General features: G+C 41.4%; 1 protein-coding gene across 2 annotated transcripts in view; it reads left to right on the top strand.

Annotated features, from left to right (window-relative positions):
- Positions 1-20,506, top strand: part of smap1 (small ArfGAP 1) — a 338,415-nt gene that overhangs the window by 245,745 nt on the left and 72,164 nt on the right. The window lies entirely within an intron of this gene.

Below are 20,506 nucleotides of genomic sequence, written 5' to 3' on the forward strand. Positions count from 1 at the left end.
TCTTCTAAAACATCAAAGCCTTCAGACCAGCTGCCTTTAATCCAGTTAAGTCTCTCACACACAAATGCATATAGACACAGATACCACTATTTTGCAATAAATTCCAATAACATTATATCTTCCTGACGAGGTACAAGAAGTGATTAGGAAGGCAAATGGAATGTTGTTGTTTATTGCAAGAGGGCTGGAATATAAAAGTAGGCATGTTTTTCAGTAGTTGTATAGGGTATTGGTGAGAACAGATCTAGAGTGCTGTGTACAGTTTTGGTTTCCTTATTTAGCAAAGGACAAAATTGCATTTAAACTGCCCACTCGACTAATTCTGGGATGATGGGATTATCATATGTGGACAGGTTGGGCCTGTGCCCATTGAAGTTCAGAAGAATGAGAGGTGATTTTATTGAAACATATAAGATCCTGAGGGGACTTGATAGGGTGGATGCTGAGAGGATGTTTTCCCTTGTGGGAGAGACTAGAAATAGGAGACAGAATTTAAAAATAAGGGGTCTCCCATTTAAGATGAAGTTGAGGAGAGGCTTTTCTCAGAGGGTTGTGAGTCTGTGGTGCTTTCTTCTCCAGAGAGCAATGGAGGCAGGGCCATTGAATATTTTTAATGTTGAGTTAAATAGATTCTTGATTGACAAGAGAGTCAAAGAGTATAGAGGGTAGGAATCAAAGTCGAGTTGAAGCCATAATAGATCAGCCACGACCTTTATTGAATGGCGGAGCAGGCTCGCGGGGCTAAATGGCCTACTCCAAATTTGGGTGACCATATGTTTATAAAATTCCATACGATTTTCAGTGTTGTGACTGAAAGGTGCTGGGCCGGATTTTCGCAGAGTTGGGCCGACTCTGGAAACCTTTAAATCACAGAATATTAAAGAAAGTTTGTGGCACAGAAAGAGGCCTTTTGGTGCATCATGTCCGCGCCAGCCGAAAAATGAGCCCCCCAGCCTAATCTCACTTTCCAAAATTAAAATTCCACTTAAGATGGCAGGTGGGACCCTGCACAAGCCCTGCCCCCATTTCCGACAGATCCCATATTTACCATAAGGGAGCAGGGCGTAATTTGCATAGCCAGGAAACCCGACCTCAGCAGGGCTAATTGGAATTAGTTCAAACAGACTCCATTTTGGCTGTTCCAAGGGACTTATCCCGCAGTGTGGGAGTCACAAATTGATGAAGTAGACATAAACAGGCCTTCGAGTGTTTAAGTGTCATGATCTCAAGATTTTCAAATCACCTGCTCTTTAAACTTGATAAACAATAGGCTTAAGCCATCAGTGACAGTTTTTAAAAAACACCATCTGGTGGACTTTTTTGATTGAAAGGCCATCTGGCATAGGTTAGAAAGAAACTTGACTGCCTGTTCCAAAGTTTCAACATTTCCCAATGACTGCTATTACATCTGAGGTCAATATGAATGCTTGGCTGATTTTTTTCGCTTCGACATCTAAAATCTACTTCTGGGGCCAGTGGGCTGAACTCTATTCTGCCCCTGCTTCCCTGGAGTAAAAATTGGGTGTAATTGGACCCTTTAAAACTAGGCAGGTCTGCCAAGTCTGAATTTCCCATCTCGAGCTATTCACCTTGGTATTGAAAATCTGGCCTGCTGTCTTTTCCTGAGTATATGTTAACAATATAAGTCAAACTCCACAGTGACTTCAATAACTTTCCACATCAAAGGTAGAATTAAGGGAGAATTTAAACTGTTTGTGAGGCACGCTCCAGTATTTCCAGTTCTTCAAGTGTAAACTGAGGGAAAAGTTTAACTGCATTTATATAATCCAACATATTAGGATTGCAAACACATTGCTGCCCTTCCAACCAAATAGGTGGGAGTGCTATGCAGCTCACTGGCGCTAAACAGCATGAGTGACGGATGCTATTTTCATGAGCAAAATTAAAACTTCTAACAGTGATGCTGCTTAGTCAATTCGTGCATGTGAGTGCCATTCTGAGACATCAGAATGCTAGGGCACTGCATCACCCTCTCCCAGATTGTTTTGCAGGTGATTTGTACTTTTGAGGAGAAAGAGAGGGCAGAAATGGCTAACAGTGGAACCCTCCCCAGAATATATCCTATGTGCCATGTTAAAAACCCTTTTGCTCTGTTGTGCTTAAAAATAATAAGAATAGGTTAAGAGAGATTTTCTTTAACTTTTTGTAAGCACATAACATAGAGTAAAATGTATTCCCCTATTTGAGAGTACTGAGCTGCTGAAAAGCACCTGCATTTCACCTGGGGTAAAATACTGCTTGATCAAATAGCAACTTATATTTATGTAGTTATAAAGTAGAAAAATGTCCCTAGGAATTTCACAGAGGCACAACAAAAACATGTGTACCCAGCCAAAACAGATGTTCGGAGGGAGACGAATTAGACAGAGGTGGATTTGAAAGCAGAGGGAGGCTGCCATGATTTCCTGTGTAGCAATAATGATTGCATGTCCAAGGTAATTGGATGTACCGCACTTTAGGCCATGCTGAGGATATGAAAGGCACGGTATAAATGTAGGTTCTCTTTTCCAATTTTTAAATTTGACTTACTGCTTAAAAGCCAACATTTTTCATGAATTTGGCGGTTTAGAAAGGTTGGGGGAAAGCTGTTGTAGGGTCGGGATTTATGGTAAGGCCCCACTTTATCCGGAATCATTCTTGAGTGCCACAAAGTTCTGAAAATGAACATTGGAGACTGGTAATGAAAAACTAAACAATTTAACAAACAAAATTGCACAACTTAAGGTAATTTGACAATTAAACAACAATGATTTTTGAGAGTTTTGCTGGGCTATAGTTTTAGTGATCAACATTCCTCCTGCATAATAGGTCATTTGACATTTCCTTCAAAGAGTAGAAATTGTTTTTTGGCAGTTGCAATTCTTTGTAGTGAGAGTCTTCAGTTTGGGCTGTCCTTATTTCAGAACAATAAAGATTTATATTCCTCTATCAGCAACTGGTGAAATTTCTAACCAGCTATAGTGATGCTTATCATGCATGTTAATCCTTTCTGAACTTTGAATTGAGTCCATGGCTTGGGCCACTCTTTGATCGGATATAGTATTAATATCTACAATATATAATTTGCGTACCACAGTTTTAAATGCACTGGATGTAAAAATACCTGGGCTTAGAGGCAGGCCCAGGCATAATGGATCCTAGAAGTTAGAAATGTCACGCCTCTGCTCAAAATTATTTGATTTGTTCAGAGGTTTGGGGCAGACTGCCCTAATGTTAGACAAAAACAGAATTACCTGGAAAAACTCAGCAGGTCTGGCAGCATCGGCGGAGAAGAAAAGAGTTGACGTTTCGAGTCCTCATGACCCTTCGACAGAACTGATTGAATGTTAGAAGAGGGGTGAAATATATGCTGGTTTAAGGTGGGCAGGCGGGTGGTGTGGTTGTAGGGACAAGCAAGCAGTGATAGGAGCAGATAATCAAAAGATGTCACAGACAGTGGAACAAAGAAGTGTTGAAGGTGGTAATGTCTAAACGACTGTGCTAATTAAGAATGGATGGCAGGGCACTCAAGGTACAGCTCTAGTGGGGGTGGGGTGGAAAGACTAGCTCGGCATACAAGATTTAAAAATAATGGAAATAGGTGGGAAAAGAAAAATCTATATAAATTATTGGAAAAAACAAAAGGAAGGGGGAAGAAATGGAAAGGGGGTGGGGATGGAGGAGGGAGTTCAAGAACTAAAGTTGTTGAATTCAATATTCAGTCCGGAAGGCTGTAATTAGTACATTCGTTTAGATAATATCACCACCTTCAACACTTCTTTGTTCCATTGTCTGTGACATCTTTTGATTATCAGTTCTGTCGAAGGGTCATGAGGACTCGAAACGTCAACTCTTTTCTTCTCTGCCGATGCTGCCAGACCTGCTGAGTTTTTCCAGGTAATTCTGTCTTTGTTTTGGATTTCCAGCATCCGCAGTTTTTTGTTTCTTTTTTCCCCTAATTTGCCCTGGGACATCTGAGGAAGTGAGACCTGAGTAGTGATTTGCTTTGTTCTAACCAGTCGAAGTGGGGCACATTTGGGGATCTTGCCTGGGCATCCCTGAATATGTGTTAATGTTCAACAAAGCCTTTGGAGCCAGATATGTCAGCTGGTTGGTTTGCCAGTGACTCATTTCCCATCTCTTCCTCCCTCCTTGTCAGTATCACGTTTCACTCAAAGCCAAGGCATCAGCCCCACACAATAAAATGCGTTGTTCCCACCCTCACCCTGGATGTTCTGACGTCAGGAGTGGAGGTCAGCACCTTCCACTTGACTTAAACAGGTAGAGCAGGGACATTGCCTTTCACTGATAGACCACAGATCAGCCACTTTGCTAGTTTATCAGTTCTAATGAGACAATGGTAATGAAACATGGCTTCAAGATAATATTACTGCATTTTATTTGAAAACTCTTGTCTTTCAAGGCAAAGATGACTCTTGTTCATCTTCTGGGTGTTTGATAGGGTTGCGGTGGGTATGTAGGTGGCTGCTAAGGCCAATTGGTGTCTGGAAGGTTCTGCTGCAACAAGGGCAGGATATGGTAAATATGGTGTTTTGGGCAAGTTGCTGGCTCAGGATTTCCTCTCCTTACGTTTTCTTTCTGCTTCTGACATACACTTGCTTTCAAAGGAGGCATCACCCTTATTTGGTTGCACTAGTTGCGGTGATCCTGGGCGAGCTTCTCCCAGCGCTTGAAGTTGGATGTTAAAGGGCGTTTGAAAATTACAAGTGCTGTTAGAATAAGAAATGTTTGTGACTAGTCAAAGGTCCCAGGAGCTCCCAGGTTTCTCCTTCATCTCCTCTTTACTAATTAGAGTGAAAAATCTAAACTTAACCAGATGGAAATATGTAAATCTAGAACATTCCTGCAGGTAACCCGGTCCAATCACAAGCCTATTACTGAACCGTGAATGTAATGCCAGTGGAAATGGAGTGTTTAATTCAAAATGGCATTTGTTATTTGTGTATCATAGGCACTCCTATATCTCCTCAACAGCGCAAGTGGAACTTGATCTCAAGCATTCACCATGATAAAAGTAGGCGTTGGTTCTGTGTGAAGAGTGCCTGTCCACTGGGAACTAGACAATCTGCCAGTAGTGCTTTATTTGATTTACATTCCATATAGGCCATTAAGGAGAAGTGATCTAAATTATTCACCCCTTGACTCAGTGCAAATTCAGAAGTGGAAGTAAACGTCACGTAGTGCTTCAGAAATGTACCCTTTGGCTCAGCGTTTCCAAATTATGCAACTCATGTCCTTGAACCAAGAATACTGCTTACAAACACAATTTTTTGCAAGAAACGTCAGAGTACCCTTCTGAAATGATCAAGTTTGTTATATAGCTTAAATGAATAAACAAAAGGCTCATGCACTGTCTTCAGCCCCAACGAAAGTGACAAGTTCGACCAGAAACTGATATTTCAAATGATCACTTCTCCACATGCCTCGGTAAAATAATGCTTTAATTCTAAATAGGCATGACTGTATGTGTAATTGAGCCAGTAGTTTCCATTTAAAAAGGACATGGGTTGAGAAGAAGGAATGAAATAATGCATAACAATTGAATAAGCTTGCATTGTGGTTGTACATTGCATCTATTGCAGATTTTTTTTAGCAATCTTGAATACTAAATTATGAGATGAGCTTTGCAATGTTTCCTGCATTGCATTGTTACTGCGTCTTAATGAATCTTTCTTTTACTTTATTGTAAGAAACCAATTTGCTTGTGAAATACAAGTCAACAAAAGAATCAGTAATTAAAACTATTCCCAAAATATAGACATGGATTTTCTGCATGTATTCTTACCCTTCCCAAAGGATAGAATTCTACAATTTCTCTAAATTGTGCAACCTTTGTTATGTTTACAATGCTAAACCTTGTGTAGATTTCTTTGTATCCCTCTGACTGGCTGGGCATAGTTCTTGATCCTGTAAGAACTGTTGCAAATCGATTGGACCAGCATATGTCCCATATGAACAATAATAATCATTTGTTACAGACCGTGCTCTCTAGAACACACGTTCTAAAGTATTTTTCTTTCTGACTACAAAAATTAAATGTACTGAATTCCAACTTCTTGATGTGCATAAACATTTTCTGTTTGTAGTTTGAAGCTATGGGATTAAAAAGAAAAGCAGATGAAACAACAGCAAAAGCCCCAAAGTTTTCTCCATGTTGACAGTTTCTTTTTGTCGCTTACATTTCAGACAGCAATTTTGATGCCTTGTGGCCATTTTATACATCTGGGCAATGATACTCTTGGTCAAATTGAGTAACCTCCTTTTGATTACCAGCAATTCATAGTTTGAAAATTAGAACTATGGCATGTTTTGAATTCACAAAAAAATTAACTCAGTTTGACCCTGTTAAAATATTTAGCTGTTTTGTGTGGCACATGTTAATGTGATAGAAAAAGATGTGTTTGTGGCTGGTGTTTAAGGTTTTATGTTTAGTGCTGACTATTGAAGAGTTATACCTATTAGAAATAACTCTACTGCTTGCAAAATGTATGCCCAATATATTTTAATCACTGATAGAGAAAATCAGTTTACTTGGCCACACACCATCGGTTTTACTATAGTCTGCTCAATGATCGAAGTATCTGTAAACTTGTGAGGGCAATTTCAAAATGTTTCTTATCTGTGCAGCATAGCAGAAGTTTTAATTGCCTTCAAATGGAATTTCCATCACTCCATTCTGGTGGTCTCTATCTCTCCTCTTTACCTCATGGAGTTGTAGTGTAGTTAATTACAACAGTCAGCTTGCACAAACTGACGGTGATGAAATAATGATAGGAAGTTGTTGTTAAGGTGTTGCTCTGATTGTGGAAGTCATAACATTCCAGTAAAATAAATCAAAATTTAACCTTGTTAGAAACTGATGTGTGCAGATGAATTTTGTTTTAAAAATTTTGCAAAGATGCTAAGTCAGTGTAAGGTACAAGACATCTTTAATTAAGGAAGTAATTTTCAATTGAAAATGCGCTTGTAAAAGCTGTTCATTTTAAACAAAAAAAAAATCTAGGTTCGGTTATTGCCGACTAAGATAAAGGATGCAGTGCTGTACTACTAATTAGACATTCGATCCCAGTTTTTATCAGAATACATTAGGTCCTGTTAATAAAGTAAGTGTTAGATTAAGTATGAATAATCAGCTTCTTGAGGCTGTACTAAGAAAACATTCAGGATTTGCGTGGAATGATACAAAACCAAAGGGGTTGAGTTTCAGTTGAACCCAAAAGTATAAAATATAATTTGTTGTCTGAGCTTTGGAACCGAAAGCAAATACTAGTTTTCTTGAGTAGTATAAATTGATTTATGCAAAAGTGAAAAGCTGTGCTATTGTTAGATATGGGATTGTTTGGTAATAGTTCATATGAAGGAGTAAAAAAGTTAGCAAAGTTAAATCTTAAAAAAAATAGTAAGATACCGCAATTTTACTCGTGCAAATTTTTTGTGTCTTTAAAAAGAATTTGAGTTCACCGAGCTTTTTTCCTCCCTCTTTGGAGCTCCATCCTGTTAAGGAAATGTTTCAGAATTCACATCCCACAGAAATTTATAATCTAGGGAATTTACCAAAGTTGCTGGTATGTCATTTGGTATGTTGGGCAATTTGCAGATAGGTTCCTTGGTAGAAGTTTGTGGTCATATAGTTAGTAGTAACAGTTGACTTTTGTCCTTTGCTAACTAAAGAATTACATTCCAATTGCTCATTTATCATTTTTTGGGGCGGGGCTTCACTGGTTATAGCTGACATTTGTTGTCCTCTCGTTTCTCTTGAGATGATGGCAGTAGGCAGCCTTGAACTGCTGAAGTATATGTAGTGAAGGTACTCTCACAATGCTGTTCTGTGGAATAGTCCAGGATTTTGATTCAGTAATAATGAAGGAACAGTGATATATGCCCAAGTTGGAATGATGTATGATCGAGGGGAACTGAGGGTAATGGCGTTCCCATGCACTTGCTGCTCTTGACCTTTAAAGTGGCGGAGTTTGCAGTTTGGGATATGTTTCTGAAGACATCTTAACAACTTACTGTAGTGCAACCATAGTGATGAAGGGATTGGATGTTTAAGCTTAAGGTGGGATGCTGATCATTGGGCAGCTTTGTCCTGGAAGGTGTTGAGTTTCTTCACTCCACCAGCCAAGTGGAACATATCCAATCATACTCCTGACTCGTCCCCTGTGCATGATGGAAAGGCTTTGGAAAGATGAACTAAGATACTCAAATCTCTGACCTGCTCAAATAGCCCGATCCAGTTGAGGTTCTGGTAAACAGTAAATCCCAGGATGTTTATAATGAAGGTCCTGTTGATGGCAATTATATTGAATTTCAAGGAGAGGTGGTTAGGCTCTCTCCTGTTAGAGATGGTCGTTGCCAGACACCTATGTAGGTGTGAATGTTACTTGCCACTTTGAGCCCAAGCCTAATGTTCTCCAGCTCTTTCTGCATGCTCGAATGGCATGAGTTATGTGAGGAACTGCAAATGGGGCTGGCCCCTGTGCAATCATCAGATACAGCACCACCCCTGATCTTAGAATGGAAGAAAGGTCATTGATGCATCTGAAGGTGCAACTTGTCCTAGGACAATTAGAACTTCTGATGTGATATCCCAGGGCTGAGATAATTTATCTCCAACAATGGCAACCATCTTGCTTTATACCAAGTATTACTGCAGCCACTAGAGAATTTTCCCCCGATCTCCATTGACTTTGGTGCTTTGATGCCGTGTATAATCACTCTCAGCTGACCTTTGGAATTCAGCTAATCTATACAAGCTTGGACCAAGGCAGTCTGGAGTCAAATTACTTTGGAGGAACCCAAACTAAGCCATCAGTGAACAGGTAATTGGTGAGTAAGTGTCATTTGATAGGAATGTTGTTGACGACTCTTTCCATCACTGGTTGGGAGTAGGACATACCTAGGCAATATTCCCCACTGGATAATTCTGCAGCAGTGGTCAACAGTGTTGTAGCCTTAATTTAATCTGATTCAAATTTGAAACAAACCAAAAAAATTAATAACAAAAACAGAATTACCTGGAAAAACTCAGCAGGTCTGGCAGCATCGGCGGAGAAGAAAAGAGTTGACGTTTCGAGTCCTCATGACCCTTCGACAGAACTTGAGTTCGAGTCCAAGAAAGAGTTGAAATATAAGCTGGTTTAAGGTGTGTGGGGGGGGGCGGAGAGAGAGAGAGAGAGAGAAGTGGAGGGGGGGTGTGGTTGTAGGGACAAACAAGCAGTGATAGAAGCAGATCATCAAAAGATGTCAACAACAATAGAACAAAAGAACACATAGGTGTTAAAGTTGGTGATATTATCTAAACGAATGTGCTAATTAAGAATGGATGGTAGGGCACTCAAGGTATAGCTCTAGTGGGGGTGGAGGGAGCATAAAACATTTTAAAATATTTAAAAATAATGGAAATATGTGGGAAAAGAAAAATCTATATAATTTATTGAAAAAAAAAAGGAAGGGGGAAACAGAAAGGGGGTGGGGATGGAGGAGGGAGCTCAAGACCTAAAGTTGTTGAATTCAATATTCAGTCCGGAAGGTTGTAAAGTGCCTAGTCGGAAGATGAGGTGTTGTTCCTCCAGTTTGCGTTGGGCTTCACTGGAACAGTGCAGCAAGCCAAGGACAGACATGTGGGCAAGAGAGCAGGGTGAAGTTTTAAAATGGCAAGTGACAGGGAGGTTTGGGTCATTCTTGCGGACAGACCGCAGGTGTTCTGCAAAGCGGTCGCCCAGTTTACGTTTGGTCTCTCCAAGGTAGAGGTGACCACATTGGGAGCAACAAATGCAGTAGACTAAGTTGGGGGAAATGCAAGTGAAATACTGCTTCACTTGAAAGGAGTGTTTGGGCCCTTGGACGGTGAGGAGAGAGGAAGTGAAGGGGCAGGTGTTGCATCTTTTGCGTGGGCATGGGGTGGTGCCACAGGAGGGGGTTGAGGAGCAGGGGGTGATGCAGGAGTGGACCAGGGTGTCCCGGAGGGAGCGATCCCTACGGAATGCCGATAGGCAGGGGGTGAAGGGAAGATGTGTTTGTGGTGGCATCATGCTGGAGTTGGCGGAAATGGCGGAGGATGATCCTTTGAATGCGGAGGCTGGTGGGGTGATAAGTGAGGACAAGGGGGACCCTATCATGTTTCTGGGAGGGAGGAGAAGGCGTGAGGGCGGATGCGCGGGAGATGGGCCGGACATGGTTGAGGGCCCTGTCAACGACTGTGGGTGGAAAACCTTGGTTAAGGAAGAAGGAGGAACTGTTTTTGAAGGTAGCATCATCGGAACAGATGCGACGGAGGCGAAGGAACTGAGAGAATGGGATGGAGTCCTTACAGGAAGCGGGGTGTGAGGAGCTGTAGTCGAGGTAATTAATAAATAAAAAAATTAATAAGTGATTAAATAAAATTTGCTCCCTTAATACTTTTGTTCTCAGGCAATACTTGATAAATGTGAAGCAGAAGCTCATGAGCACAGTTTAATTTCTAATTTATAAGAGCACGCACGGTATTGTTGCTAATCAAGAGCACTGTACTTCTGTTCATAAACTGGATTGTGTGAACGTCTGAGAAACTATAAACATTTGAGAAAAAAAACATTGAGACTGTTGAAAACAAAAAGATTAGGATCAATAATGGTAAGTTGAAAATTAAAAACGTTTAGTATCAGGAAGAGACTTTACACAGAAAATATATTTTCCTCCTTTCCAAAGAAATAGTAACATGATCTTGAAAATGAGGGTTCGTTATCAATGATTTGTTCCTTGATGAATTCTAGGTCATGTTCATACACTTCACTGCTGTCAATAGCTGTATCCTATGAATCAATATTTGATACTGTATGCAATTCTGCAGTTTGTTAGAGTTATACATTTACAAAGCAGATGAAGCATATCAGCGCTTCAGTCATATTCGACTTATGAGCCTACACAGCCTTTAATCCCCAACCATCAGAAATCCAATCAGCTTTTTTAAAATTAATTTGCTGGATAACTTGGAGCTTATTCCAGTAATATGTGGCAAAATACTTATTTCAAATTTAGCCTACACAGCCTTTCATGTCGATCCTGCAAAACTAAAATTATCCTAGATTATGGTCTTGTATGAATGGCACCCCAGTGTTACATTTTTCCTATGAATCTGTGTGGGCATTGAGTTGACATTGTAGTTTTTGCTGCAAAGATAAACATTTTTCAGTAGTAATTTTTCTAATTTGATTTTGGTATTTAGTATGGAGGCACATTTTGCAGAGGACTCAATTCCCCTAAGGCACCATTTGTTGAGTCCGTTATTGATAAAAGATGTGCATTTTATATAGCACCTTTCATAACCACAGGAGGTCCCAAGCGCTTTATAACCGTGAAAGGTAACCACAGTTGTAATGTAGGAAGCATGGCAGACAGTTTGCACACAGCAAGTTCCCACAACAGCTATGTGACAATGACCAGATAATCTGCTTCTATATTGTTTGAGAGATAATTACAGGTCAGGACACTGGGGAGAACTTCCCTGCTCTTCAAAATGGTGTTCGTTGCCATCTGAGAGTCAGCTGGGGCATCAGTTTGATGTTTCATCCTAAAGACAGCACCTCTGACAGTGCAACACATCCTCAGCATTGCACTGGAGATGTTGCATTCAGATACTAAAATGGGGCCACAACCTTCTGACTCAGATGCAAGAGACCTACCAACTGAACCACAGTTGACATAGATTGCTTTTCAGAGCTCTGAGTGGTTTGTAAGTGGTATTTGGTATTGGATGGCTACTGTGAACATCACAGGACCACTTTCTTGAATTTCTTTTTTTTATTCATTCGTGGGATGTGGGCTTTGCTGGCTGGGCCAGCATTTATTGCCCATCCCTAGTTGCCCTTGAGAAAGTGATGGTGAGCTGCTGCCTTGAACTGCTGCAGTCTGTGTGGTGTAGGTACACCCATAGTGCTGTTCGGAAAGGAGTTCCAGAATTTTGACCCAGCTTCAGTGAAGGAACGGCGATATATTTCCAAGTCAGGATGGTTAGTGACTTGGAAGGGAACTTCCAGGTGGTGGTATTCTCATCTATCAGCTTCCCTTGCCCTTCTAGATGGCAGTGGTCATGGGTTTGGAAGGTGCTGTCGAAGGAGCCTTGGTGAATTCCGCAGTGCATCTTATAGAAGTTTTTAAGAAGATATACGAATCAGCTTTTGGCTTGTCACTGAGGCATAGATGGCAAAATGTTGTGGCCATTATGTTGGGTGATTCCGGTAGAGCTGACTTTGGCAGTTAAGCAGTTGGTTTGGAGACACTTGATTCTGCAGGTTGGCTGAAGAAGTTGTTCTATTTCCTCTTTGATTGTGGCTTTGCTGACTTGCTTCCAGCAACAGAGAGAGAGGGAAACTTTGCAATTATAGAAGTGGCTAGTTGATGATAATCTTGTTGTCTCTCACACAGTGCACGAGCACTGATCTGCAAGCTAGCTTTATAACCCATTTTTCCCTGTGTATTCCTGTCAGGGAAAAAAACTATGTCTTCCTACCAGAGTCCGCTTTCTTCGATCTCCAACCATTTTACATATTCTGAGCTATGAATCAACAGCAGATGGATTTTAAATGCGTGTTGAGATGTGGTACTCAGTCTTCTATTTCTGCAACCACAGAAGATTAAAGTTCAGTCTTTTGCATCTTTCCTATCTCCCTTTTAAGTGTCTCTGTTTGAAGATAGCCATGACACCTTTTTAGGTGCGACATTCCATGTTCTCAGAATTTATCAGAAAGTGCTCACTTTACATTGTGAGCTATCTTTTGCTCAGTGTCCTTGCTTCTATTTCTTTAAAAACACACAAGTCTCCCTTAAAAAATTCAATATGCCTGCATGTAATTTGGCTTTTCACGACAATTTCAATTCCTTAAAGGGACGGTCTATGATTCTGGCACAGTTTAAGAGTTTAGGATTGAGTGCTCTGTTTGTATGGATTCAATCCATATCAGTGCACTTTGTGTAAATTTCATTTTACCCTGAGCTTTTGTTCTCCCTTATTATTTCCTAGCAGTTGAAAGTCTGTGGGCTGGCATTCCAGAAGAGATTTCCCATATTTGACAGTATGGTAGTTCCTACCTACTTATTTATTTAAGGTTGGAAAGGTTAGAGGGAATTTTCTTGTCAGAGAAAGAGTTATAATTGTTTCAGTCATAGGATTGTTCAGAGTCAAGTAGCTCCTCCACAAAATCTTTTCATTCTCCCATTAATTTTACATCTATGATGTTACTAAATTAAAGTTACCTAAATTGATTTTGACAGCAATATTGATGCTGCTGAAGGATTAGCTTTTGAGTCAGTTAACAATTTTGTCCAACAGACCAGCCTGTATGCCACCAAAAAAGGAGGGGCAAGTGTTATCCTATGTCATACTGCAGTTATGTAAAAAGGTTAGGAAAGTTTGGATAATTTCTAGTTGTCAGTATTGCTCTTATGGGGCAATCAGCTTCTTTATCTTCATAGGAGTGTGTTAATTTTAGACTAGGCCTGTTCTGAAATAGGTAAGATTTCATTCTCCTTGAGTAACTTGATGACTTCTTAGTCATGGAAGTTTTTTCATTTCTCTTCAGTCTTGTAAATTCTATGGTTACTTTATCAACTTTATTATTCTTTGTTTGTGTGTTTAGACATCGAATGCTGGCAGGCCTGATCACTGGGGAAATATTAGGGGCAAAGCCAATCCTGCCCACTCTGACCATAAGGATGCCTCCCTTCCACATTAATAATCAGAAGCGAGAAGGCTGTTGTAAAGAAAATATTTTATCCAATAACTGTAGGATATTGTGAAGCAGGCTTTTGGGGGTTGTGTGTATGTTTGTGTGCGTGGTAAATTTAATTAAACTGAAGTCAGACAGACTGCAAGGTTTAAATCATCAAAGGGGTTAGGTGTAAAAGCAGACATTTTGAAGCGGAGATGAGCAAGTTAAGATGGGATACAGGCAAATACAAAATTGAATATGAATTTGCATTAGGAGGTAAGTGAGGAGTTGAATTTTTAGCTTTTGAATTTCACAGAGAAATTAAAGGAAGTTTTACTACTGGCAAAGATCATGAATGAATAAAGCAAAGTTATTAAGTTTATTTTTCCCAAAAGTAGTGGCCGTACAGATAACATGAGCGATTTTTATACTCTGGGAAAGGTAACTTCCAAAATAAGCTAAGAACAGTGGGTTTAAAGATGAAAGAGAAAAAACATATTTAAGGAAAGTTTGAAAGCTGTATGAGGTGTGTAGCCATGTGATCTTGAAGAGTATGCTGTGCGAAGACAGACTAGTGAAGTAAGCAGCCTCTAGCCACCCCAGATAAGTGTTTATTTGTTCCAGAAAGCAAGGTTTTGTTACAAGCCTTGGATTTCCATCGTTGAGTGAAAGGGAGAGCGGAGCCCCTGTGAAATACCTCCCCTATAACAACAATGGGTGCCTTGTGGTAATATTATTGAATTTTTCACAGATTAAGAATCTGTAGGACCTGCTCCCTGGAAAAGGGTGTTTATCTACGAGTCTACCTAAGTAGAAATCTTTTAGGAAATGTTGTAAGACTAAATTTAACTCTGTAACTGTAATCATGTGCGTTTAAGTTTTCTTTTGTTAATAAATGTTTTAATTTAATATTTAAAATCTCAAAGTGGTAGTGGAATTTTTACTTCTGACTTCTCGTAATAAATGCAAGTTGAAAAATCATTGTGATAGCTTGACCAAGTTTCTTTTTAGGATTTGGTCAGTCCGGCAGTTACCGGCTGCCATATCATAACAGCCGACTAAGTTTTCTCTCTCTAACCTGCCACTCCACATTGAATTATAGTGCCTTAGCAACTGCTCCGACCAAAATCAAAACTTAAAACTTAGCCTGACCCTTCTAATTACTATAATTCCTCTTCTAATGTCTTTCTCATTTCGCCCATTGGAGGAGTGCAGATTTTTGCATTACCACTTTAATTAGGTGGACACAGTGAGCTCACTGCCTGCCTGTTGAAGTCCCAGTCGTTTTCATGGTTGGACCTCTTCAAAATAAAATCAGTGAGCTGCCAGCGCTCAAAGTTTTGATTTAATGGGAATGGCTGGGGAATGGGAGTGAGATGGAAGGTTTGATAATGGGCAGGAAGATGTTTGTGGAGCCACCGGAGAATTAATTATTCATGCCTCTGGCCCTTAGAAAATTCTTAAAACTCAGATGTCAGTTTAGGAGTTGTCACCAACAGGCCCTCTGAAGGACTGCTAGCTTGTCCATTTTACAGTTCCAATGGAGGGGTTTGCATAGCACCTTTTTTCAGAATTATATCTGGGTACAATGTATAACATGTGCCCCCCCCCCCCCCCCACCCCCAATTTGAATATGTTACTGAGATTCCCTCCTAGACACTTATTTCTACAGCAGCTTCAAGATGGCATTGGAGCACTGAATTCTTCTCTTTGATTTTGATCTTTCTTGCCCCATTCCCACTCCAAAAAAAAACCCAGTAAAGAAAGCAAAATCAGCACCTGGACCTTTCAGGTGACAATCACCTGAAATATGAGGTGTTTCTGTTGGGAGATAATTATATAGAAGATGCCATCTCTTCAATTGGCAAGCTGGAACATAGGACCATATGCACAGGATTGTCAGATGACTTGCAAGTGGTCGTTTATGCACAAAAGGCAGCTGTGATTAACATGTAACTTGATAGGCTGAACATGGATATAACTTCCCCACAAGAGGCCAGGCTCACTGAGAGTGGATCACTGAAAGGAAAACATGACATGTTCATCTGGCAGGGGAAGAAGTTCAGAGGACTCACAGGAGCAGGGTGTAGGCCTCGCTGTAAGGAACTTGCTACTTTCTTGTCAGAACATATTTATTTACTGGGGAATTTCAACATGAGCGGGCGCAGACCATGAGACATGGTCCACCTGTCTTGGACGTCATGGTCTCGGACAGAGACTACTTGAGCTTTGTTGATATCACGAGCTTTGTGTAACTAACACCTTTCAGAACAAGCCATGCCACAAGGCATCCTGGGAACATCCAAGATCAGGGCATTGGCACCAGTTGGATCTGATCATCACCAGACGTAACTCTGAACAGTATTCTCAATACACCTACCAAAGCGCTGACTGTGACACAGATCACTCCTTGGTGTACACTAGGGTTAGGATGCAACCCTTGATGTTTTTTAATTTAAAGCAGAAATGCTTTCTTCAATGTCAGCCATACTGCCAACCCAAGATGAAAACCAACAGTTCCTTGACTCAATGGAACAGGCACACACAGTGCAGAAGTGAAATGAAACATACTTTGAGACACCACCTACAACACCGCACTCTTCAACAAATGGGAAGGAAGAGCAGGAAAATGCTGACTGGTTCGAGGCTAACATGACTGTGATGGAACCTGTCATTGAAGCCAAGGGGTCCACTGTCATTAATTACAAGAGAGACCTGAGTGAGAAGACTCAGAATGCACTAAGAGCTGTTCGAAATCCAGCAAATTGCTAGGCAGTGGGCAAATGACTGTTGCTTACAATTCAGAATACAGAATATCCAGATGTTCTTCGCTACAGGGAATGCTTGATTCTATTGCCATGGGCAAAGCTCCTGGTGCTGTTGCTCTACTGCCTGAACTCATCAAGCATGGAAAACCGGCACTCCTAGAGCATCTGCACAAACTTCTCTGTCTCTGCTGAGGGGAGGGGGCAGTGCCTCAGGCTATGCATAATGCAAAGATTGTGACACTGTACAAGAACCAAGGCACCAGCAGTGATTATAACAACTCTTGAGGCATCTCCTTGCTGAGCATTGTGGGAAAAGTATTTGCTGGCCTTGTGGGACTGCAGATCCTGGCTGAATGCAGCTACCCAGTTCCCGGTGTGGCTTTAGAACCTGAAGATCTACAATTGGCGTGATCTTCTCAGTCCAGCAGCTGCAAGAGAAATGTCATGAACAAAGGAGACCACCATATATTGCCTTCAATCTCACCAAGGCATTCGACCATGTGAACGGGGGTGGCCTGTGGAAGCTGCTGAAGAAAATTGGGTGCCCACTGAAGCTGTTCAATTTGATCACTTCTTTCCATGACAGCATGATGGGTAAGGTCAGCTATGATGGGGCAATAATGAAACCCTTTGAGATCCACAGTGGGGTCAAACAGGGTTGTGTTCAGGCAATGACAATCTTTGGCATATCCTTCCCTTTGCTACTGTCATTTGCCATCACATCATTTACTCAGGGTGTCTACTCATATACCAGAACGGAAAGCTTTTCAGCTTTGCTCGCCTGAGATCCAAGACAAAGGTGTCAGAAGCCTTCATAAGAGTTGTTGTATGCTGATTATACCGCGTTAGCATTTTATAGCGAGGAACACCTTCAGCAGCAAATGAACAGACACTCACACCTGTAAAGAGTTTGGTTTGACCACCAGTGTCAGGAAGACAAATGTCATGGTCCAGAATGTTGTCATATTGCCATCAATCAGCATTGACAATGTGGAGGTTACTGATAGCTTCACATATCGAGGCTCCACTATCGCCAACAATCTGTCACTTGATGTTGAAATCAATGCACGCATCGCAAAAGCTATTATGCCCAAGCTGAATAAGAGAACATGGAACAACAGCAACCTGACTGAGAACACAAAACTCTGAGCCTACCAAGCCGGTGCCCTCAGCACACTCCTCGACAGTGGTGAGACCTGGACAACATATGCTAGGCGGAGCAGTTACCACTGTCTCAGACGTATCCTTGGCATCTCTTAGCAGGATGAGGTCATCAACTCGGAGGTCCTGGAGCAAGCTAATTCCATCAGCATACACTCGTTGCTGAGTTAACAATGTCTGCTCTGGCTTAGCTATGTTCATCGATGGATGACGGCTGTATACCAAAAGATCTTTTATACAGTGAACTGGTCACTGGGTCACGACCTCCTGGGCATCCATATCTCCATTACAAGTGGAGAAATGAAGATGGTGGACATTGACACTGACAACTGAGAGACACTCGCTGAAGGGCATTGGAAGAGGCTAGCAGAAACAGAAAATTCAGATGGCTGAGAAGGGGGCCAAAAAAAACAAATGCCAGTGAATTGTGCACCTCCTCAGTCCACTGACTTCATCTGCAGAAAACGTGGCAGAGACGGCCATTGCATAGTGGGGCTCCTATGCCACAGCAGGCGGTGCTTAACACAGAGTTGACCATCACAGCACAAACCATCGTCTTACGCGGCTAAAAGCTGCCATATGTAATATTGTCCAGTTCTTTCCATTGGTCCTTTTCCTCAAGGATGCATCATTGATGTATAGTGAAAGTACATAAAGCATGATTAAGAAGTATGCTTTAAATCATTTTTTAGTTCACTAAATCTAAAATGTTCTTTATCATATGCACTTAGCCTGTGACTTAGAATTTTCTTCATCCATGTTCTTAGCTTTGTTTTTACATGCCTAGTGGGGAACAAAGCTGTAATCTTGGGTTGGGTTGTACACTGAGGGCAGGCTCTGCTTAGCTGGTTGCCCTGCTTTAATTTTTTTGGGCGATGGCCTTTTACTTAGTATGAGTGAGGTGGGACTTCAGTCCATCTCCAGGAGAAGACCTGCCTTATAAAGCTGCTGGCCAATCAGAGTGGCAGCTCTGTGCCATGCCAGGATTGGTGGCCACTGCTGGTATTGCAGGAGGCCTGGGAGGAGGGGGGACCATGGATGCCCCAAAACCCAGATAGGTCTGGGATTTGTCAGGACCCAGAGAGGGTGGAGGGTGAGGGATGGTGTCGATACAGGGTGGTAAAGCTATGAGGTGGGGGTTGGGGGTGGTGGAGCCTCTGGCCTGGGATGGATGTACCTGCACCCCTCCACCCCCCCTCCCCCTCTCTTTCACTGACAGATTAGGTGCAAGCCTCTCCTATTGCCTGTTAAATCTGAGTGGTGGTGGGATGAGGCCCTTAATTGGGTGTGAAATGCCCACTTATGGGCCTCAAGTGGGCCACAGGCAGGCGGCCCACCTGAGTCTTCCTCTGCCACTCGTAAAATTGTGGTGGGGTGGATGAGCTGGTGGTGAAGGCACGGCACCCTAAACTATGGGTCCATCCACCTATTTTTCCACCTGCGGGTGGCCAGTGAAATTCAGCTGCTTATTTTGTGCATTATGTACTGTATAGCTGCAATCCTAAGATTAGGTTATAGCTTTGAAATAATTCTTTTTTTTCTGTTTGTCAAAATGGACAGTTGCTGGGCTGATAAAATGGCTTCAGCTGATCACATGCTCATAGTTCTGGAAGATTCTAAGTTGTTCCAATAGACAAAGGCTACCTCATCACCCCTTGGAATGTGAATTGTTTTGTATAAACATTCCAGCCAAGCCAACACACACGATTCCCAGTCTGCACCAGCCAGCTCTGGACAAAGACAGCTGTTTGGGACTCGTCATCTCCAACGCCGTATAAATGGTTCTTCAGTTATCTGCTCAAAATACAATGAGTTTTAATGGGTAACTGAAGAACTTGACCTGAAACCACCCTGTTACATGACCAAGACTTGAGCTGTCTGAATTCCTTTAATTATACAGCTATTGAATTTTATCTTCAGTAGCGGTTTAACCTCCAAGGAGAACTGGACTCCCAGCTAGCAGCCCGCATTTGACCTCCATCTCTCGCCAAGCCTGATTTCCAGAAAGAACCATGTATTTCGCGCACAGAATGAGCTAATACCTAGGATGCAATAAATACAATAATACTTTGCTGCATTTTCAATGGACTCCACCTGCAAATGAGTTCCTCGGACTAAGACCAGGAATTCTGCCAGACAAAGCAACCTCCCCTGGACATTGACTTGCTGGACTCTGGACTCACGTGAAACCATAATTATCATTTTTATCGAGGTGTTTTCCCTGAACCCCATTTTTTCCCTTACCCTCTTTTATTGTATGAATGCTGTGAAACCCCTTTCTGTGTTTTGTGTGTGTCTGTAAAAATAAACTACTCCTCTTAGTTTACCTTATCTCGAGTTTGCTGTGGAGTTATTTAATAGAGGATTGGATAACTCCAAAACTGAAGGGTTAGGGAAAATACCCCACTGCTTATAAAGGGAGAAATGAATAATCTAAAACACCTTCCTGTTTATGGATGGATAGTGAGTGGAGAAATCAGGGCTGTTTAAATTAATCCCCCTCCTGTATGTAACACCCAGGATTGGGTGGGTATACAAGTTTTAATCTTCGCTTTTCACTGGATATCTGAATATCATGCAAATTCAATAATTTGGTAACTTATCTTGGGATGGCAGTGATATTGAAGATTGAAGTTATGGGTTTTGTACTGTTGGTTACAAATGCTTTAGTTTATCAATACGCAATTTTTGTATCTGTTCATTTTTCCTAATTTGTATTTTGGGGGGTACTTTAAAGTTTTTTTTGACGCTGACAGACATCAGAAGTATTTGTAATACTATTACAGTTTAAGAACTGTTGACGTTTCTTTGTGGGAAGCCTGGCAGCTAAATGTTCTCTGTGCCACAGTAATGGCTCCTGATATGCAT

This window comes from Carcharodon carcharias, chromosome 5 (assembly GCF_017639515.1).
Source record: "Carcharodon carcharias isolate sCarCar2 chromosome 5, sCarCar2.pri, whole genome shotgun sequence".
Lineage (NCBI taxonomy): Eukaryota > Metazoa > Chordata > Chondrichthyes > Lamniformes > Lamnidae > Carcharodon > Carcharodon carcharias.